The sequence below is a fragment of the Diabrotica virgifera genome, chromosome 5 (genome assembly GCF_917563875.1).
Source record: "Diabrotica virgifera virgifera chromosome 5, PGI_DIABVI_V3a".
NCBI lineage: Eukaryota > Metazoa > Arthropoda > Insecta > Coleoptera > Chrysomelidae > Diabrotica > Diabrotica virgifera.
The window spans coordinates 179258419-179282666 of NC_065447.1; positions in this window are offsets into that span (position 1 = coordinate 179258419).

Below are 24248 nucleotides of genomic sequence, written 5' to 3' on the forward strand. Positions count from 1 at the left end.
GTAAATATCCCCTCTACGTACGAGCTCACAGCGTATAAAAACCTATTCATTTACATTCTATTAATAATTTGGCTTGTTCCAACTCGATACAAAACCGTTCTTGAACGGTTACAAGTATGCGTAGTAACGAAAAATGTGTTACTGCGCATAATTATTCGTTATTGCGCATGCGCGTAACGATTCAAGAACGGTTTTGTATCGAGTTGGAACAAACCTATTGTTTCCCATCTTTAGACGTATCAGGGGAGTATGTTAAGTAAAACTGTCACTGTCAGAGTGGCACTTGCCAAACTGCTTTGATGGGTCTTAAGGCAGAAAACAATAAATAGAATGTATATTTATAAGTTTTTATAGCCAAATTTACCTCTCCACTAGTTTCATTTCTTTTTATCTCACAACTTAATATTATAATATATTATGTTTTCCATTTTTGCGTTATTTTGCCGGTTATTATAGCGCGCTCATCACTTTTTAAATTTGCATTTTTGCATTGCATTTTATCATTGCATTTTTTAAATTTCGTATAAAAATATTTTGTTAAAATTATTAAAATTATTACGTATATTTTTGTACGCTATTTTTGTCAATATCTTCTCTGTATATGCGATAGAGCAGAGGGTACTGGGATTTTTATGGTAGTGAGAAAAATAATTTCAGGGCTTTCTTATGCAGTTTTTGGTCTAAAATTTTGTTAATTGCTTGTTCGCTGTACCCATTGTTTACTGCTATTTGTTTAACCATTTTCTTGGCAAATAAAAATAAAAATATTAAAATTGCGTTTTCTTACTACTAATGCCAAGAGCTCGGGAAATGTGCTCTTAAACAACCCTAAAATATGCATGCCAATATGCACAAAAAACAGTTGAAATATGCACTTAAATATGCTTTTATGCATTTAATGCCTATAAACAAAAAAACGCAGTAATCCTTGTTTTAAAAGTATTTATGTAATTATTTATTTGATGCCAATGGACTGCCGAGGCATTTAAGCTAAATAAAAAAAATATTTATTTTATGCTAAAGTCATAAAAAATATTTATTGAAATTTCTATGACCTACATCAGTTTATTCATTTATTCTTTATAATTGTCATCATTCTTTATTATTTATTATTACAATTATTATTAAAACTATACATTATTAAACGTTTTTCTAAATTTTCTACAGAAAAACAACCGTAGGTATATCTGATTTAAGCATACACGGAAAAACTTTTTTCTACTTCACATGAAGTTAAAGAAGCAAACTTAAAATATTGTTTAATTGAGGGTTCTACCTATAAAATTAAATTATCTTCCCATTTCCCCATATTAATAATATTTTTTTTGAATTATTTTTTGATATCCCTCATTTTTCTTTAACACCGTGCAGAGTTTTTAATACACTTTGTTGGTTTCAACAAGGTGTTTAATTATTTCGTTTAATTAATTGATCATTTTAATACTTTGGTGTAAAGAATTGTTTCGCTTTTCTAATTTAGCAATTGCCTAAGAAATGTTTACAAAATTGGTTTGGATAAGTGTCAAATTACTTTTTAATAAGAGGTTTTTAAACTCAGGTAGCACCTGAGTTACGTCTACATCGAAACTACAAATGACGTCTCTAATTCCCTCAAAATTATCGGTTATGAAATTTACAGAATTTAACCATGTTCTCCATCTAGTTTTCACAGGTTTATACACCTATACTCGCAGAAGGGCTTTTAAAAATTTCTTTTTATATTTGATACAAGGGTATTAATTGACCATTGCAAATTCCATCCTTACAGCTTGTAGCATCCTGCTACTCTATTTATAGCAGACGCGTGCTCTAGACAAATAACTTTGAAAAAAATATTTTTAAATGTTGTCTACCATTGGTCATAGGGTGCAGCATCACTTAACAATAACAAAATGTTTTCATTAACAAAATGTGACTGCATATTGTAGAGCCCCTTCGTCTCCTTTATTCGTCGCCTTATAAATTGTAATAGGCAGATATTAAGGATATTACCAGACAGTGGATCCACGAGAATTTTCACATTTATTGTTTATATCAGAGACTCATTTCTCATATCTCTTTAAAATGCATCTATGCAAAAAAATGCAAAAAAAAAACTAAAAATATGCAATTTTAATAAATGCATATGCACTTATAAAATTGATCCAAAATATGCAAATATGCACTTAGTATGCATTTTGCATATTTCCCGAGCTCTAACTAATGGCCTTCTATAATTATTTACAAATTTAGGAAATAGATATTTCACCTTTAATGTATTGCTACGAACCAAATTTGAATATGTTACAAATATGTCAAATTTCCAAATTGTGGCTGTCTTTGTGATGTGAACGGTTCATCTGAAACACTTGTTGTAGGTGAAGTAGAAGAGGACGGATTGGATATGATTTGTGTAGCATAGTTTTTCAACTTCCTCTGGACTTTCGGCAGTTCTTATTTCAGGAAAATCAAAATAGTCATCAATAATTACATCAAAATTTTCAGTCGGACCCATAATAATTGCGTTCTCCTATTCAAAGGTAGTGGAAGTGAAACCTTAGTGTTAATTCTCCCATCGTCATCTTCTGATTCATCAATTACTTGAAAATTATTATCGGTCGGGACAACAATAACTTTGTCATCCAATTCAATATCAGATAGTTGATGTAGAAACTCAGAATCATTACTAATCCTCATCTTGTAGTTCACAGCTGGTTTGGGGCACATACAAATAATTTTCTCTATTCTTCTTTTAAATAAAGTTTATTGCATAAAAATATAGCCAGATATAAAAAAATCAAAAATATTCATTTGCAAAAGAAAACTGTACTTACCGTATATTTGTAAATGTAATGAATTTGTTGCAAATATTTTACGAAATTATTTTTAATTCAATAACCAAAAAAACTAAAACATACACTTCTGTGTTTATAGGATAATTGCGCATAATATAATACTTTCCAAAATACAATAAACAAACATAGATGGATATTATCAGTAATCAGAAATCTATAATAGAAAGACATAAGCCAACTATTGCGAGCTAGCGGAAGTTTTATATTATTAGTACAAAAAGTCACTAACACAATGCACCACAAGTCGCCTAGAACTCGCCCTAGGACCTACACTAACAATGTTACATTTTTGTTACGTTGTCAAGAACTCAAAAATTTCATCAGTTTCATTACAATTCATCATGCCATCCTACACAACAGAAATTAGCAGCATACTATAGCATGTTACATAGATTTACAGAAATTCCCAAATCAAAAAAAAAAACTTCGAGATAGAATTAAACATTACTAAACAAATATCAGTAAACAGTAAGTACGACAACCAAACAATTAGAAAAATTTTCTGAAAATTGTGGGAAAGCCCCCAGAAATTAATATTTCCACTACCACAGAAAAAACCCAGTACCTTCTGCTCTATCACATATATACAGGAAATAAATTAACAAACAAAGCCAAACTTATAAGAAAGAAAGGAATATCACCAGTTTTCAGAACTAACAAAAACTTAGAAAAATACATTAAAAACAATAAGAACCAAAAGAAAAGCAATTACAGCGTGGTGTATACAAACTGACATGATGTGGTGACTGTCCAAAAACTTACATCGTTTAAACTGTCAGAACATTTGGCAAATGCATAGGAGAACACAAAAGGGCTTTCAATAATAGAAAAACAGATTCTACGTATAAACTTCTAGTCTAGATCATAATCGTTCTTTTAATGAACAATATCGAATTCTCCATATTAAAATAAAGCCTTTAAGCTAACTACAGGAAGATTCACTAAGGATGTCCAATACCTCAGGTGTAGATTTTAGACCTTGAAATATTAATATTTAACCCAAATCACTTAAATAAAATGTACCTCATTATTTAGTTACAGGGTGTTTTATTTAAATTTTTTTTTAAATCTATTTTTACCTAGTACTTTAAAACTATTTGACATATCCTTATAATACTTGGCAGAAAGTGTAGTTACCCTACACCCTACTAAATTATGATTAAAAACGTTTCTGGTTACTACCAGAGGCGTAACACGGGGGATAGTGAATGGTTTCTTCTTCTTCTTCATGTGCCTATCCCTGACGAATGTTGGCGATCATCATGGAAATCTTCACCTTATCTGCAGCAACGCGGAAAAGCTGCACAGATGTTGTGTTGAACCAGGTTCTGAGGTTTTTTAACTAGGATTTTCTTCTTCTTCCTGGACCTCGCTTTCCAAATATTTTTCCTTGCAGGATGGCTTGTAGGAGGGCATATCTATGGATGGCTCTATAGTGAATGGTTTACCCGTCCCAAATTCTATGCCACTTGCGGAATTGCTATTTTAGCACCACATTTCTACTCTCCAATATTTTTTAGGTAAATAATGTACTCCTTATTTGTAGCGATAAAGTCATTACTTTTCGAGATATTTGAAGTTGAAAATTAAACGGCACAGCTCTTTTGACTAATATATTGCGCCGTTTAATTTTTAACTTCAAATATCTCGAATAATAATAATTCTATCATTACGAATGAAGAGTGTATTATTTACATAGCAAGTTTTGGAGAATCAAAAAATTATACTAAAATAGCAATTCCGTCAGTGGCGCAGACTAGTCAATTATTCACTTTCCCCTGTACGCCTCTGATAGTAGCCAGAAACGTTGAATTAACATAAACCAGTAGGGTGTACAGTACCTACACTTTTTGGTAAGTATGATAAGGATATTTCAATTTTAAAGTACTGAATACAAATAATTTTTAAATTCTTAAATCAAATATCCTTATTACATACATATTATCTATTATTTGTATCCAGTACTTTACAAGTACTTGACATGTATCCTTATCATACTTGTCAGAAGTGCAATTTTTCGATTCTCTAATACTTTCTATGCAAATATTATACTTTTCATTCTTACCGATAAAATCATTAGTTTTCTAGATATTTGAAGTTAAAAATGAAGGGACACAATACATCAATCAAAATAGCTGTGCCGTTACATTTTCAACTTCAAATATCTCGAAAACTAATGTCTTTATCGTTACAAATAAAGAGTATATTATTTATCTAGAAAGTATTGTAGAATACAAATGTGGTACTAAAATAGCAATTCTGCAAAGGGGTGTAGAATTTGGGAAGGGTAAACCATTCCCTGTCTACTGTCGTGCGTCTCTGGTAGTAGCCAGAAACGATTGTTTATCATAATTCAGTAGGGTGTACGGCAACTACACTATCTGCAAAGCATGACGAGGATATGTTTAATAGTTTTAAAGTACTGGGTAAAAATGTTTATTCAATTTTTAAATAAAATACCTTATAACTCAGTAACGAGGCACATGTGATTTAAGTGATCTTGGTAAATCTTAATATTTTGAGGTCCACAATCTACATCTCAGAGATAGGACATTCTTAATGGATCACCCTGTATCTTAGAATATATTGAAATTAATAAATTAAAAAATACAGACATAATTCTCAATGACCAACTTGAGACACACAGCTCCCCAAGCCTCAACCTATTCAGTTAGAGATTTTAAGTTGTAGACGCATAGTAAAAACCTATCACTTGAGAACGGCGCTTTAAGAACCGACCCAATTTTGTGAAAATGCTCAAAACAAAAGTTTTGAATGTTTCATTGTTAGATAAAATGAATTTCCATCAAGTAACGGTCCAATTCAACAATTACTTGCAAAATCAGCTACAAAACTAAGGACCTAAGAGAAAACAATAGCGATCAGATTGTAAAAGTTCTGCGAAATTTCAAAAGTGAGGCAACAGTGCGTCGATAATTCGACACTGACGGTGACGTTTATACTATCAAAATAGTTATTTTCCTAACAAGTGCAGAAAGTCATACTTTTCCACACGCGACTGCAGTTTGCCGAACGACGCAAAGCGGGAGTTGGGCAAGCAGTAGAGTGCGGAAAATAGACTTTCTGCAAGAGTTAGGAACAATATTTTTTCTACGAGTCTTTAAAAAATTACCAAATCTACTACTAATACTACTATCGGTTTACCTGGTTCTCCGACTCCTAACCGCCATTCTTCTCTGTTTAACCATAGACCTGGAGGGATTTCTCTTTCCTCTAGTCCTTTTTCAATTCCCTTCCTTCAGCTTCTTCTCGGCCTTCCTCTTTTTCTTCTCCCTTGTGGTGTCCATGCCAAAATTTGTTTAGGCATCCTGTCATCTGGCATTCTCTGTACATGACCCTACCATACCAGTTGTTTTGTTTTTATGTCATCAATTAATGTATGTGTTACTCCCATCATTTCTCGTATTCTTTCGTTCGGTATCCGATCTCTTCTTGATTTGCCTGCTGCTCTTCTCCAGAAGTCCATTTCTGTTACTAGTAACATTTTCTGCACTCTTTGTTTCAGTGGCCAAACTTCACTGCCATATGTGATTATACTTTTAAGTATGCTATTGTATATAAGCTGTTTGTTCGCTTTAGATATTGTCTGGTCCCACAGAATGCCGTTCATCATGGATATGGCTTTTCTACCCTGTATTTTTCTGTCTTTTATAGCAGCATCGAGTGTTCCATCTTGAGTTATCTTCATGCCCAGGTATTTGTATTCATCGCAATGTTTAAATTCTACCCCATCGTCTAATGTAATGGACTGCTTTGTTCCTCCAATACACATGGCTTCAGTTTTCTTAATGTTGACTTCGAGGCCCCATTTGTTATATTCTTCTATTAGCTTCCGCGTCATGTAACTTAAGTCGTCATGATCTTGAGCAATCAGAATTTGGTCATCAGCGAAACATAAAGTGTATAGTGTTGTGTCGTCATTGAGAGGGATTCCCATGCCATTACATTTCCTTTTCCACAGCTTGAGTGCTTGTTCCAGATAAATTTTAAAAAGGGTAGGCGAAATACAACAACCCCGCTTCAATCCTTTCGTGACCTTAAATCCCTCAGACATCCTTGATCCAGTTTTAATTTTTGCAGTCGTTCCATTATACAGACGTTGGACTGCTTTGATAAGACCACGTTTAATGTTGGTTTGATGTAGGGTTGACCATAGTTTGCTGAGGGGCACACTGTCATATGCTTTTTTAAGTCTACGTATACCAGGTGAACTTCTTTATTAACGGCTGTTTTTTTCTCAATAACTTGCGTAATAGAGTACAGGTGGTCTACTGTGGACCGCCCAGCTCTAAAGCCAGCTTGCCTCTCTGCTTCGTAATCTCTATAGTCATTTTCCATTTTGTTCTTAATAAGTTACTTCTACTTATTGTGCTCTTTACCGCAATTCCTCTGTAATTTTCACATTGATCCTTGCTGCCCTTTTTGTGGATTGTTGACATGATAGATAATTTCCATTCTTTTGGTAATTCCGCACCATTTAAGCAATCTTGGAAGAGTTTTCTTAGCTGTTCTTGAAGTTTGTCTGTGCCGGCTTTCACTAATTGTTAATGTCACCAGGATCAGGGGATTTTCCATTTTTCAGGGATTTGGTTATTTCTTCCATCTCTGATTTACTGATTTGTAATGGTGATGAATTTTATGTATACCTATCGTGTTGTCTTCTATGTTAACAAATTCTGGTCTTTGTTCTGTTAGTAAATTTTTGAAATATTCTTCCCAATTTTCCGATGTTATTGGTGATATAACGTCTTTTTTCTTATTAGTTCTCATATTTTTAATTAATCTCCAACTCTCTGTGCTTCTTCTACCTCCTACGTAAGTGTTAATTTTTTGACAGTTCTTTTCCCATGAGTCGTTCTTTTTTTGAGTTATCTTCTTTCTTACTTTGGCTTGGGCTTCTTTGTAAATTATTTTATCGTTGTCTGTTTTTGTTGATAGGAACGTTTGTTATTTCCGATGTTTATCTGTAATTCCTTTTTCTGCTTCTTCATCCCACCAGTATGGTTTAATTCCTTTATGGTTTTCGTCATATTTCCCCAGTGCTTCTTCTGCTGCCAAATGAATAGACTTTTTGATGTGTTCGTAGTGTTCTTCGGTATTTTCAAAGCTACCACTTTTTAATTTTTCGTCTAAACGTTTTTTATACAACAGCTTTACACTCTCATGGTTTAGACTGTATAGATTGTACCGTACTTGTTTTATTAACTGATTTGACTCGATGTGCTCTTTTTCTTTTTCATATCTGTTTGGGAGTACCGCTTTAACTTTTAGCATATGATGATCGGTGCCACATGATGGCCCTCTGGCTGCTCGCACATCTTGTATTTTAATTGTAGCTCTCTGTCTTACAACGCTATATTCTATTATAGATTTCAGATTTCTGGTCTGTTGTATCAAGTTTTACTTATGTATATCACGGTGTGGATAAAATCCATTTAATATTTTTAAGTTATTTTGTGTGCATGTTGATATTAATCTGGTTTCATTATCGTTTCTGGTATTTTCACCGTGTGATGACCGAATCTTCATCAATTAATTTAATTATTATGAAAATACATACACAAATTAATTCTTTGACAAGGTTGTCAAAACCAAAGGTTTCAATATAATTAGTTAGCATGACGACGATCTTGGTTTTCATGACAATGATTCAAAATGACTGTTATTGTCTACCGATTTGACTTTCGAATATTATGTGAAAATAATTTTATTTCATCGAATGGTCGCGTTAATTTCATTAAAACAGAAACACAATAAGATACATTTGAAATATAATAGTAAATAATATCTAAATATTAGTTTATTGCATGTATTATAATTATTTTAAGGCCATAGTAAAATACCTACACGCGTGCGGAAAAGTAAAATGCTTGCGGAAAAGTGAAACTTTCTAAACTAAAACGCGTGCGTGAAAGTAGACATTTTTGCACTCTCGTAGAAAAACAATAATATTTATACACATAGAAGCGAAATGTGGCCAAGCCAGTGACGTTCGATTTCTTGTTATAAAAAAAAATCGATCTTTAGTAGTTCCAATGTGACACAAAATCTAGGCACGGGATACAAAAGCTTTTGAAGAAAGTTTATTTTTTTGTCTTTTTTAATGGCGGTACAGGCTCCTCTTTGCAATATTTATTTAGGTATACAGTAATTTGCACATACTAACATATTTCTAAAATTGGGCTCTGTACCGCCATTTTTTATTATATTACGAATATGTGTGCCAAATATCTCAACAAAATATTAAAAATTACAGCCGCAATCTTGGAACGCGTTTGATGCTACCTGTTGATCGCTACTGTGTGCTCTTAGGGACCACAACACATGTCAGTACCTATAACGGTACATTCTTGCCTGGTATTAGATAGCCTTTAATCAGTTTTTATACATTAAATGTGCTTTCTAATAACAGAATGTAGAGTAACATATCAATGTTATCCACATGAAAATAAATTAGGAGTGATGAATAATATTAAACAATTTGGAATTTATTCTTTCTATAAAATATTTTTATTTTTTTAAAGAAAAAGTTTTTTACAATATAGTTTATTTTTAAACCAAGAGGAGTAATTTAAATTTCCTGCTCCTAAAGATTGTTTGTAATAATTGGTACAACCTCAGGCAAGTTTACTCCACTGTTATCAAATTTTGACAGTATTGATATTTATAAAATTTTGACGCTATTGGAATTTCATAGGTTAATTAAGTTATATCAGCGGCGTTTTGTATTTTCTGCGTTATTCCTTTAATTTTTAGATGTTTAGTCTGTTTTTATATAAAAAAACAGTTGTTTTTTGAACTCTTTAGCGACGTATTAGTATAATATAATATTTATGGATTACCGTCAAAGGCCGATATGATCAACCAAAAAAGAAGATGTATTTGGTCACGGTTCTTAGACATTACTACAGTTGCCCAGATCGACTAGCCAATGAACGTTAAGGGTACGATTACGTCACGAGTGTACTGTCATTTGAATCGTAATATGATTTTTTTCGAATCTTGAGAAAACTAATTGGTATTTTAGAAAAATTTATACACAGAATGAAAGATTACATTATTACCGAGGGCGGAAAGCCCTTAGAATAAACAAGCAGTTTCTTTTGAATGAAATATTTGAAATTAAATATCACACTTCTCTTTTATTTTCAGCCCTGCAACTTATTAAAATAAACATTATCGAAATTTTCAGGGACTTTTGGCCCTCGGTAATAATGTAGTCTTTCATTTTGAGTTTAAATTTTTCAAAAATATTTATTAGTTTTCTCAGGATTCGAAAAAAATGAATACAATTAAAACACATGGAGAATTTTGACATGCATCAAAATTTTGCATTAACTCAATGTAAAATTCTAAACTGTTGAATTCCTGCTTCCCTAATTATTTTACATCAAAAGACATTAGAAACTATTTGTAGAGGATTAAAATCTGTATTGAAAACAACTGTTAAAATTGGTCTACGAATTAAACATATTCCAAAATTTTGTAAAGATATAATTCATTTTAGTTTTTCAGCCCAAAATTAGGCCACACACAATGCAATAATGTTCACATTTTTGAACTGTCAATATTTTTATTTTATCACTTATGATTTAAAAACAATACAGTTGACAAGATACCCTCAGTTGCGGAGAAAGTATTAATAATAAAGATTTTTTATTTAGTAAATGGTGTGAGCACTGTCAGTTAAATAGTAACGTGGGGCCTAACTTTTACACGCATACCTATTGTAACAAATGTATCATATTTTTCAAAACTTTGGAATGCATTTAAATCGTGGAACAATTTTAACTTTTGATTTTAATACAGATTTTAATTCTCTACAAGTATTTTCTCATGAATTTTGATGTAAAATAATAATTAGGGAAGCAGGAATTCAACAATTTAGAATTTTACATTGAGTTTCCTGTGGCCCATTTTAAGATTCACCACCCGGTATAAGATCAAATGTGTATTATTTGTCTTATTATTTAATAATAACACAAATAAAACACATATATACACAATAACACACATCCAATGATCGAAAATCATGTAAAAATACGGAATTATGTACTCTTGTGACGTAAAGTCAAAAATATAAGTCTCCCCACCACCGTCGGTCAAGACAACCGTAATAAAGTGTAATAACCGTGGTATTTGGTAATATTTCTAGTAAGTTTATTGGGTGTGAATCTGTCTTTTTAGTTTACTCCTATTGGTTTAAAGACAAAGTTTAGTTCCCCCTTTCTGCTCATTTCCGTAACGGGTCCAGAGGACATAGTTGTAGTTGTTAAATAACATATATTTGTGGGTAGTAGTTACTAATTGTTGCTTATTCCCAATTGAAATAGTAAATCAAATTAGGGGATAAAATGTCATTTTTTTAGCGCGTAAAAAACTAAAATATGACTGGACAAAGCACCGTAGTGTGTCATTATTTCACACCCGAAAATAAATTTGCCGCGAACTCGCCTATGAACATATAATTTGTTAAACTTCACTACAGCGGACATAAACGAATTTCTAATTTAAAACAATATTCGGTATGAACATAAACTCAAATCAATAGGGAACTTGCACGTTTTTGTTTTATTACATAATATTTTTCAGTTTCGTGTAAAAGTAAGATTTCCAAAATGTCATTCCTCGAAATCTAATAATACCTTATTAGATTATACTTATGAGTTTGAACTACAAATTTAAAATATTCTGTGTATTTCAATCATTTATCATCATTTCATCATCATTTCGATCGAAAAATCGAAAAATCTCGCGAACCCTTGTGACGTTATATCATTCATGTCATGTTATTTTACAAATAATGACAATTTTACCTTATAATATTGCTAATTCTAAAGGTCTTTTCACGCACTAAAAAAAGAATAAGGGTCGATTTGTTATACCTGCGGTAATCTATGGTTCAGTTGAACTAGGTTCACCGGTGATCTTCGGTTTTGTTTGGAATGCATTTCTCATTGCACGTTCATGTCAGTGCTCGGTGCTCGTTCTACAGCTTTTGAGAAATGTCAATAGATGGCAAAAGGTAAAAAACTGTCGCCATTTTGAACTACCTTTTTATGCTGTTTTTGAATAAAGTTAAATTTAAGTATTTATAGCCAAATAGTCATTTTAATAATTATAAATAAATATTATAAAAACAAAAATAATGTTATCGTTTATCGTTAGGCTTAATATAATAAAATAGGATATATTTATATTATGACAGCGTTTCGTGTTAATACAACGCATGCGTAGTCCATGAAATCATCTGAACTGAGTTCTGAAATCTTTGAACGGCCGAATTCCACCGTTCAAGCATCGTTCAAGTTTAAACTGCCATCGGTTGAAGGTGAATTGAGAAAGACGATTTTGACTTTAAAGTGACATTTACTAGAAGTTCAGGTTAAACTGGAGTTGAACTCGATATGAGAAATTGGCCCTTAGTGTCATTATACACCTAAAATCGACCGTTTCTCCGTTATTTTAAGTTGAATACACCGATTTTAGGATGCATAAAAACAAACTATTCTCACCTACCATATCCCTTTTTGTATTATAACTAGAAGATTTATAAAGGAACGAATCTCTTTGTTTTTTTATAAGCTATAAAAATATTTTATATAGATTTTTTTTGTTAGATGCATAGATTTTAAGGTATTCGCAAAAACCGTCCGCAAAGGTGTCATTTCTCAATGAAAATGGCCAATTTTCAATTACGCATAAGTTAAAAAGTGCTGAGTTTTCAAAAAAGAAATATAAAACAGTTTTTGCTTAGAATTAGGTTATCTAGCCACTTCCATGGCTATTTTAACCAAAAAATTTTCCACCCCCCAGAAGGGGTGGGAACCACCCCCAAGATAAAAGCGCATATCGTCATAGGGTACACTTTGTGTCTTGAGCTATTCCCTACTTACTGTGAAAATATCAAGTAAATCGATGTAGTATGATGGAATTCGGAGCCAAATACCCTCATTGACTGCCCTATTATAAAATAGATATAAAAATATAAAAAATAACGTTTAATAAACGTCATTAATTTAATTTGTATACAGGGTGAGTGGGGAGGGACGCATCAAATTTAACACTGTATAATATATTATGTACGTAACAATAATTAAAAATAACTCGTAATATGTTGTTATTCGATTTTACTTGTTTCTGAGTTACGGGTGTTAAAATTTTTCTTACAAACTGACGATTGATTTTTGCTCTAAAGCCGCTTGAGGTGTGCAAATGAAATTCGGTAAGTTTTAAGACGTAGTTAGTGCGCATTTTTTGACATACAATTAAGAATTTGGTATTCACCATATGCGCGCGTACGGGTAATAGTCTGAAATTTTTTTAAAAATAAAAGTGGTACGCCCCTGAATGATTTCAATTTAAATTAAAATTTTTTCTTAAATTTCTTGTTTACTTTGCGACAAAAAATCTATCTCCCCTTTTTTTCATGCGACGCTTCGTTTTCATGCAAAAATAAAACATCTTGACGCTTACAAAGTTTTCGACGAAGTTTCTACAGGTTGTAACAAAAATACAGGTCATACATTTAAACACATATTCTAGGACCAAAAATAGTTCGATTGAACCTAACTTAGCTTAGTAAAAATGTGCACATAAAAAAAGTTGCAGCCCTTTGAAATTACAAAATGAAAATCGATTTTTTCCAATATATCGAAAACTGCTAGAGATCTTTTCATTTGTAATGGTGATGAATTTTATGTATACCTATCGTGTTGTCTTCTATGTTAACAAATTCTGGTCTTTGTTCTGTTAGTAAATTTTTGAAATATTCTTCCCAATTTTCCGATGTTATTGGTGATATAACGTCTTTTTTCTTATTAGTTCTCATATTTTTAATTAATCTCCAACTCTCTGTGCTTCTTCTACCTCCTATGTAAGTGTTGATTTTTTGACAGTTCTTTTCCCATGAGTCGTTCTTTTTTTGAGTTATCTTCTTTCTTACTTTGGCTTGGGCTTCTTTGTAAATTATTTTATCGTTGTCTGTTTTTGTTGATAGGAACGTTTGTTATTTCCGATGTTTATCTGTAATTCCTTTTTCTGCTTCTTCATCCCACCAGTATGGTTTAATTCCTTTATGGTTTTCGTCATATTTCCCCAGTGCTTCTTCTGCTGCCAAATGAATAGACTTTTTGATGTGTTCGTAGTGTTCTTCGGTATTTTCAAAGCTACCACTTTCTAATTTTTCGTCTAAACGTTTTTTATACAAGAGCTTTACACTCTCATGGTTTAGACTGTATAGATTGTACCGTACTTGTTTTATTAACTGATTTGACTCGATGTGCTCTTTTTCTTTTTCATATCTGTTTGGGAGTACCGCTTTAACTTTTAGCATATGATGATCGGTGCCACATGATGGCCCTCTGGCTGCTCGCACATCTTGTATTTTAATTGTAGCTCTCTGTCTTACAACGCTATAATCTATTATAGATTTCAGATTTCTGGTCTGTTGTACCAAGTTTTACTTATGTACGTCACGGTGTGGATAAAATCCATTTAATATTTTTAAGTTATTTTGTGTGCATGTTGATATTAATCTGGTTCCATTATCGTTTCTGGTATTTTCACCGTGTGATGACCGAATCTTAATCAATTAATTTAATTATTATGAAAATACATACACAAATTAATTCTTTGACAAGGTTGTCAAAACCAAAGGTTTCAATATAATTAGTTAGCATGACGATGATCTTGGTTTTCATGACAATGATTCAAAATGACTGTTATTGTCTACCGATTTGACTTTCGAATATTATGTGAAAATAATTTTATTTCATAGAATGGTCGCGTTAATTTCATTAAAACAGAAACACAATAAGATACATTTGAAATATAATAGTAAATAATATCTAAATATTAGTTTATTGCATGTATTTTTAAGGCCATAGTAAAATACCTACACGCGTGCGGAAAAGTAAAATGCGTGCGGAGAAGTGAAACTTTCTAAACTAAAACGCGTGCGTGAAAGTAGACATTTTTGCCCTCTCGTAGAACAACAATAATATTTATACACATAGGCGCGAAATGTGGCCAAGCCAGTGACGTTCGATTTCTTGTTATAAAAAAAAATCGATCTTTAGTAGTTCCAATGTGACACAAAATCTAGGCACGGGATACAAAAGCTTTTGAAGAAAGTTTATTTTTTTGTCTTTTTTAATGGCGGTACAGGCTCCTCTTTGCAATATTTATTTAGGTATACAGTAATTTGCACATACTAACATATTTCTAAAATTGGGCTCTGTACCGCCATTTTTTATTATATTACGAATATGTGTGCCAAATATCTCGACAAAATATTCAAAATTACAGCCGCAATCTTGGAACGCGTTTGATGCTACCTGTTGATCGCTACTGTGTGCTCTTAGGGACCACAACGCATGTCAGTACCTATAACGGTACATCCTTGCCTGGTATTAGATAGCCTTTAATCAGTTTTTATACATTAAATGTGCCTTCTAATAACAGAATGTAGAGTAACATATCAATGTTATCCACATGAAAATAAATTATTAGTGATGAATATTATTAAACAATTTGGAATTTATTCTTTCTATAAAATATTTTTATTTTTTTAAAGAAAAAGGTTTTTACAATATAGTTTATTTTTAAACCAAGAGGAGTAATTGAAATTTCCTGCTCCTAAAGATTCTTTGTAATAATTGGTACAACCACAGGCAAGCTTACTCCACTGTTATCAAATTTTGACAGTATTGATATTTATAAAATTTTGACACTATTGGAATTTCATAGGTTAATTAAGTTATATCAGCGGTGTTTTGTATTTTCTGCTTTATTCCTTTAATTTTTAGATGTTTAGTCTGTTTTTATATAAAAAACAGTTGTTTTTTGAACTCTTTAGCGACGTATTAATATAATATAATATTTATGGATTACCGTCAAAGGCCGACATGATCAACCAAAAAAGAAGATGTATTTGGTCACGGTCCTTAGACATTACTACAGTTGCCCAGATCGACTAGCCAATGAACATTAAGGGTACGATTACGTCACGAGTGTACTGTCATTTGAATCGTAATATGATTTTTTTCGAATCTTGAGAAAACTAATTGGTATTTTAGAAAAATTTATACACAGAATGAAAGATTACATTATTACCAAGGGCGGAAAGTCCTTAGAATAAACAAGCAGTTTCTTTTGAATGAAATATTTGAAATTAAATATCACACTTCTCTTTTATTTTCAGCCCCGCAACTTATTAAAATAAACATTATCGAAATTTTCAGGGACTTTTGGCCCTCGGTAATAATGTAGTCTTTCATTCTGAGTTTAAATTTTTCAAAAATATTTATTAGTTTTCTCAGGATTCGAAAAAAATGAATACAATTAAAACACATGGAGAATTTTGACATGCATCAAAATTTTGCATTAACTCAATGTAAAATTCTAAACTGTTGAATTCCTGCTTCCCTAATTATTTTACATCAAAAGACATTAGAAACTATTTGTAGAGGATTAAAATCTGTATTGAAAACAACTGTTAAATTGGTCTACGAATTAAACATATTCCAAAATTTTGTAAAGAAATAATACATTTTAGTTTTTCAGCCCAAAATTAGGCCACACACAATGCAATAATGTTCACATTTTTGAACTGTCAATATTTTTATTTTATCACTTATGGTTTAAAAACAATACAGTTGACAAGATACCGTCAGTTGCGGAGAAAGTATTAATAATAAAGATTTTTTATTCAGTAAATGGTGTGAGCACTGTCAGTTAAATAGTAACGTGGGGCTTAACTTTTACACGCATACCTATTAAATGTATCATATTTTTCAAAACTTTGGAATCCATTTAAATCGTGGAACAATTTTAACTTTTGATTTTAATACAGATTTTAATTCTCTACAAGTATTCTCTCATGACTTTTGATGTAAAATAATAATTAGGGAAGCAGGAATTCAACAATTTAGAATTTTACATTGAGTTTCCTGTGGCCCATTTTAAGATTCACCACCCGGTATAAGATCAAATGTGTATTATTTGTCTTGTTATTTAATAATAACAAAAATAAAACACATATATACACAATAACACACATTCAATGATCGAAAATCATGTAAAAATACGGAATTGTGTACTCTTGTGACGTAAAGTCAAAAATATAAGTCTCCCCACCACCGTCGGTCAAGACAACCGTAATAAAGTGTAATAACCGTGGTATTTGGTAATATTTCTAGTAAGTTTATTGGGTGTGAATCTGTCTTTTTAGTTTACTCCTATTGGTTTAAAGACAAAGTTTAGTTCCCCCTTTCTGCTCATTTTCGTAACGGGTCCAGAGGACATAGTTGTAGTTGTTAAATAACATATATTTGTGGGTAGTAGTTACTAATTGTTGCTTATTCCCAATTGAAATAGTAAATCAAATTAGGGGATAAAATGTCATTTTTTTAGCGCGTAAAAAACTAAAATATGACTGGACAAAGCACCGTAGCGTGTCATTTTTTCACACCCGAAAATAAATTTGCCGCGAACTCGCCTATGAACATATAATTTGTTAAACTTCACTACAGCGGACAAAAACGAATTTCTAATTTAAAACAATATTCGGTATAAACATAAACTCAAATCAATAGGGAACTTGCACGTTTTTGTTTTATTACATAATATTTTTCAGTTTAGTGTAAAAGTAAGATTTCCAAAATGTCATTCCTCGAAATCTAATAATACCTTATTAGATTATACTTATAAATTTGAACTACAAATTTAAAATATTCTGTGTATTTCAATCATTTATCATCATTTCATCATCATTTCGATCGAAAAATCGAAAAATCTCGCGAACCCTTGTGACGTTATATCATTCATATATTTTACAAATAATGACAATTTTCATTATGAGAATATAAAAATATTTACCTTATAATATTGCTTATTCTAAAGGTCTTTTCACGCACTACAAAAAGAATAAGGGTCGATTTCTTATACCTGCGGTAATCTATGGTTCAGTTGAACTAGGTTCACCGGTGATCTTCGGTTTTGTTTGGAATGCATTTCTCATTACACGTTCATGTCAGTGCTCGGTGCTCGTTCTACAGCTTTCGAGAAATGTCAATAGATGGCAAAAGGTAAAAAACTGTCGCCATTTTGAACTACCTTTTTATGCTGTTTTTGAATAAATTTAAATTTAAATATTTATAGCCAAATAGTCATTTTAATAATTATAAATAAATATTATAAAAACAAAAATAATGTTATCGTTTATCGTTAGGCTTAATATAATAAAATAGGATATATTTATATTATGACAGCGTTTCGTGTTAATACAACGCATGCGTAGTCCATGAAATCATCTGAACTGAGTTCTGAAATCTTTGAACGGCCGAATTCCACCGTTCAAGCATCGTTCAAGTTTAAACTGCCATCGGTTGAAGGTGAATTGAGAAAGACGATTTTGACTTTAAAGTGACATTTACTAGAAGTTCAGGTTAAACTGGAGTTGAACTCGATATGAGAAATTGGCCCTTAGTGTCATTATACACCTAAAATCGACCGTTTCTCCGTTATTTTAAGTTGAATACACCGATTTTAGGATGCATAAAAACAAACTATTCTCACCTACCATATCCCTTTTTGTATTATAACTAGAAGATTTATAAAGGAACGAATCTCTTTGTTTTTTTATAAGCTATAAAAATATTTTATATAGATTTTTTTTGTTAGATGCATAGATTTTAAGGTATTCGCAAAAACCGTCCGCAAAGGTGTCATTTCTCAATGAAAATGGCCAATTTTCAATTACGCATAACTTAAAAAGTGCTGAGTTTTCAAAAAAGAAATATAAAACAGTTTTGCTTAGAATTAGGTTATCTAGCCACTTCCATGGCTATTTTAACCAAAAAATTTTCCACCCCCCAGAAGGGGTGGGAACCACCCCCAAGATAAAAGCGCATATCGTCATAGGGTACACTTTGTGTCTTGAGCTATTCCCTACTTACTGTGAAAATATCAAGTAAATCGATGTAGTATGATGGAATTCGGGGCCAAATACCCTCATTGACTGCCCTATTATAAAATAGATATAAAAATATAAAAAGTAACGTTTAATAAACGTCATTAATTTAATTTGTATACAGGGTGAGTGGGGAGGGACGCATCAAACTTTAACACTGTATAATATATTATGTACGTAACACTAATTAAAAATAACTCGTAATATGTTGTTATTCGATTTTACTTGTTTCCGAGTTACGGGTGTTAAAATTTTTCTTACAAACTGACGATTGATTTTTGCTCTAAAGCCGCTTGAGGTGTGCAAATGAAATTCGGTAAGTTTTAAGACGTAGTTAGTGCGCATTTTTTGACATACAATTAAGAATTTTGTATTCACCATATGCGCGCGTACGGGTAATAGTCTGAAATTTTTTTAAAAATAAAAGTGGTACGCCCCTGAATGATTTCAATTTAAATTAAAATTTTTTCTTAAATTTCTTGTTTACTTTGTGACAAAAAATCTATCTTCCCTTTTTTTCATGCGACGCTTTGTTTTCATGCAAAAATAAAACATCTTGACGCTTACAAAGTTTTCGACGAAGTTTCTACAGGTTGTAACAAAAATACAGGTCATACATTTAAACACATATTCTAGGACCAAAAATAGTTCGATTGAACCTAACTTAGCTTAGTACAAATGTGCACATAAAAAAAGTTACAGCCCTTTGAAATTACAAAATGAAAATCGATTTTTTCCAATATATCGAAAACTGCTAGAGATCTTTTATTGAAAATAGACATGTGGTATTTTTGTGATAGTAGTATCTTAAGAAAAAATTACAGTGCAATTTGGACACCCCATAAAAATTTTATGGGGGTTTTGTTCCTTTAAACCCCCCAAACTACTGTGTACGTTCCAATTTAATTAATATTGTTGTACCGTTAGTTAAACACAATATTTTAAAAACTTTTTTGCCTCTTATTACTTTTTCGAGAAGTCAGTTTTTATCGAGATATTTTGAATATTTTTCAAATCCACCACATATTTGTATATGGCTAAGTACGATTATTGATTCAATAAAATGGTGTTTTGACTAGGAAAGTTTTGGGGTAGTTCTGATTTCCTTCACTGTATATGTATTTTGAGCTGCTGAATCCGAATATGAGGTTTGCGGACAAAATTTCTTGCCGGAACATTGAAAAAATCGCGAAAAAAGCGAAAAATTTTAGCTTTTTTCCGCTATTTTGCTCAAACCTCGAAAACTATTACCTTTTAGTAAATGGTCTGTTAACAGAAATTAAAGTAATTAAAATTATCTACAAATATAACTATTTACTTTTTTTTTCAGACGAACCGTTCGGGCTAAAGTACAAGTTGAAAACTGCCAATTTTCAACGGTCTCGGCAAAACCCACTTTTTACATTCCAAAACTTTATTTTTTGTTAGAATGGTGTCATTTGATAAATTCCTCCTAGTTTTCTGTACAAATAATAAATGTTAGTTCATAGGTATGGTATGTCTCTTGTGACAGCTTTCATGAGTCAATTCCGTCCTAAGAGACCGGGAATGTCTCTGCTTTTCCCTTAGAGCCAAAAAGGATCAGGCACAGATGGAGTCACAGTTTCAGTTGATGTGAACATTTCCTTCGGATCAGTTATCTTGATTTCTGATAAACCTTGAGGTTTCGTCCTTTTAAAATAAATTAGTTGAACAGCTCCCTGACTTCCATAAACCTCAGGCACGGGTTTTTTTTTATCTGAGGAATGGATTGCTTAGGAGCTACTGCATGTTTTGGCATGTACGGTAAAATCAGCGTTATCGTACACCTGCTGTGTAAAGCACGGCAGGTCATCTTTCTGTGGATCACCTGCGAATGCTGACACTTCCAGGCGAACAGCTTCTGTATATGATGAACAAAATCCCAAAGAGGAAACTACATCAACCTATTTTCTTGAGCCGTACTTTTTCGAGAGAAAACGGCCAACCCTGCAAGGAATGGTGAGACCAACTATCTGGGCCTTACTGCCGCTACAAGACTTTGAGCAAGTGTGTTGCTTATCTGGAAGTGTCAGCAATCGCAGGCGATACTCAGAAAACTGACTAGCCGCGCTTTACACAACAGGTGTACGAAAACGCTGATTTTAACCCTTTCTATGCCAGGCCTTAATTTGCATGTTGGTCTCTCAATCCCAAAGGTTTTTTTATGCTTAGAGTCCCATTGCCTTATATATACGTCGAATATAAATAAACAAATAAATGACCAAAACATGTTTTTTAATGAGTTTTTTTAACCAACTTAAACGTTTTCTTTTCAAAAGTATACTTAACTCATCAGAGAGCAAACCAACTTAAAAAAAATGTGACTAACTTAAAAAAGATAATGTAATGTAAATTGACATTAAAAGTTTTCTTTTGTGTGGTACTCCTCAAAACGTGACACTACGCAAAGGCCGACTCCGCATCTTGCACATATGTATCTCGATTCGCTTCTTTTTTTTTTCTGGTCTTTTCTGTGGCTACAAACGCTTCACCTTCTAGCAGCTACCTAAGCGTTGCCACCAGTGCAACAATATAGCATTTATCTAAAATATGTGAACAAATATATACGGCAATGGGTGCGCATGACCTGTCTTAGGTGCCAACATTTTGAGGCTTTGGGAACAATAATCTTACATTTTCGGACATATTTCTACGGCATTGGCACACCAATGAGTCTAAAATTTTATAAGCAACGCAAATTTTCGGCTTTGGTAAATTGATACCATAACACCTTGAACGTATACAAGGTGAGGCAGATAAAGGGCCTATTAGAAATATCTCGAGAACTAAAGCTAAGAGAATCTTGAAAATTGGAATACAGGGGTTTTGAGATATGAACTATTTAATGAAAATATTTTCTTCTCTTTGCTACTTCCGGTTATACCGGAAGTTGATTGTAACTTCGTTTTTTTAAATGGGATACCCTGTATATTTTTACATTTTTTGATTATCCTCGATTTCTTCTTTCTTAAAATATAAGGTCTTGTAATATTATACAGGGTAGGTTAAAAGATAATTACGTTTTCTTATTAATTTCGTAGCAATATTAACACCCTGTAGGATTGTAGTAGATTGGTATAATAAACTCTATTATTGTTCAAATGATTTTTAATATAGTCTACTATTGTTAAGAGTTATTGGTATAGTTAAACTTTTCATTTTATTATACAGGGTGGGTCGAAACTCGGAATGAGTATTTTCTGAGTTTTCTTAAATCGAACACCCTGTATTTTAGTATTGTAATGAAATGTTATTTTATGGTACTTTTTAAATTCTTAAGCATTCCCTATACCTAACTTCTTTAATTTGTGAGTTATTGGTGATAAAGCCAAACATTAATTGCATCACAAAATAGGTGAAATTGTATTAGGTTGGACGTGAAAATATTCAGTCACAAATAATTTTTTGGAAATAAATACATATTAATCTATGCTGATACTTAAAATTGCCAATAGTAGTTGAGGTATCAAAATACCATCGAAGTTAAGATTGTTGGTGCGATTAACAATTAAGCACAAACTAAAGCAGTTAGGTATAGGGAATGCTTAAGATGTAAAAAGTACCATGAAATATCATTTCATTAAAATACTAAAATATAGGGTGTTCCATTTAAGAAAACTCAGAAAATACTCATTCCGAGTTTCGACCCAACCTGTATACTAAAATTAAAAATTTAGCTACACTAATAATTCTTAACAATAGTAGACTATATTAAAAATCATTTGAACATAAATAGAGTTTATTATGTCAAACTAGTACAATCCTACAGGGTGGGAATCTTGCTACGAAATTAATAAGAAAACGTAATTATCTTTTAACCTATCGTGTATAACATTACAAAACCTTATATTTTAAGAAAGAAGAAATCGAGAAGAATCCAAAAATGTAAAAATATACAGGGTGTCATATTTAAAAAAACGAAGTTATAAGCAACTTCCGGTATAACCGGAAGTACCAAATAGATGAAAATATTTTCATTAAATAGATCAGTCTTCAAAACCCTCTTATTCCAATTTTCATAATTCAATTGTCTTTAGTTCTCGAGATATTTCTAATAGGCCCGTTTATCTGCCTCACCCTATATATACGGCGGCTGGGAATACAGACCCACTTTTTCAAGAACATATGTATGCAGCGTTGGGACAGAAAGGGTTAACGTACACACAATCGACGGATACCACACTTTTTCCGTCATCGATGGAATTTATTGTATTGCACCAAAACATGTAATAACTCCTAACCAATCCTTTCCTCGGCTAAAAACTAAACCCGCACCTGAGGTTTATGGAAGTCAGAGAGCTGTTCAACTAATACATTTTGAAAGGACAAAACCTCAAGGTTTATCAGAAATCAAGATCCGAAGGGAATGTTCACACCAACTGAAACTGTGACTCCATTTGTGCCTGATCTTCTGTGGCTCTAAGGGAAAAGCAGAGTAATTCTCGGTATTTTAGGATGGAATGGGTTCATGGAAGCTGTGAGAAGAGACATACCATATTCATATTATGAACTAACATTTACTATTTGTACAGAAAAATAGGAGAAATTTATCAAATGAAAGCATTCCAATAAAAAATGAAGTTTTGGAATTAAAAAGTGGGTTTTGCCAAGACAGTTAAAAATTGGCAATTTTCAACTTGCACTTTAGACCGAACGGTTCGTCTGAAAAAAAAGTAAATAGTGATGTTTGTAGATCATTTTAAGTATTTTAATTTATATTAATAGGCCATTTACTAAAAGTTAATAGTTTTCGAGATTTGAGCAAAAAAGCGGACAAAAGCTGAAATTTTTCGATTTTTTCGCGATTTTTTCAATGTTCTGGCAAGAAATTTTGTCCGCAAACCTCATATTGGGATTTAGCAGCCCCAAATCCATATATAATGAAAGAAATCAGAACTACCCCAAAACTTTCCCACTAGGGAGCTCGTAGAGTACAAATTCACTGAATCATATGGAGACTTGGTAATAATATGAAAATTTATTTATGATTTACATTTTTAGGTATATTTTGAACCATATTAAAAAAGAAACCATATCTTGATAAAAGGCGCCTTATCGAAAAAATACAAGGAGGCAAAAAAGTTTAAAAACACTGTGCTTAACTAATGGTACCGCAGTAATAGTTTAATTGGAACATACACAAATATTTGGGGGGTCTAAAGGAACAAAACCCCCATAAAATGTTTATGTAAACATATTAAAAAAGAAGCCGCAACTCGATAAAAACTGCCTTATTGAAAAAAAAACTAAGAGGCAAAAAAGTTTTAGAAATATTGAATTTAACTAATGGTACCACAATAGTAATTTAATTGGAACGTACACAAAAGTTTGGGGGGGTTTAGGGGAACAAAACCCCCATAAAATTTATATGGGGTGCACAAATTTCACTATAATTATTA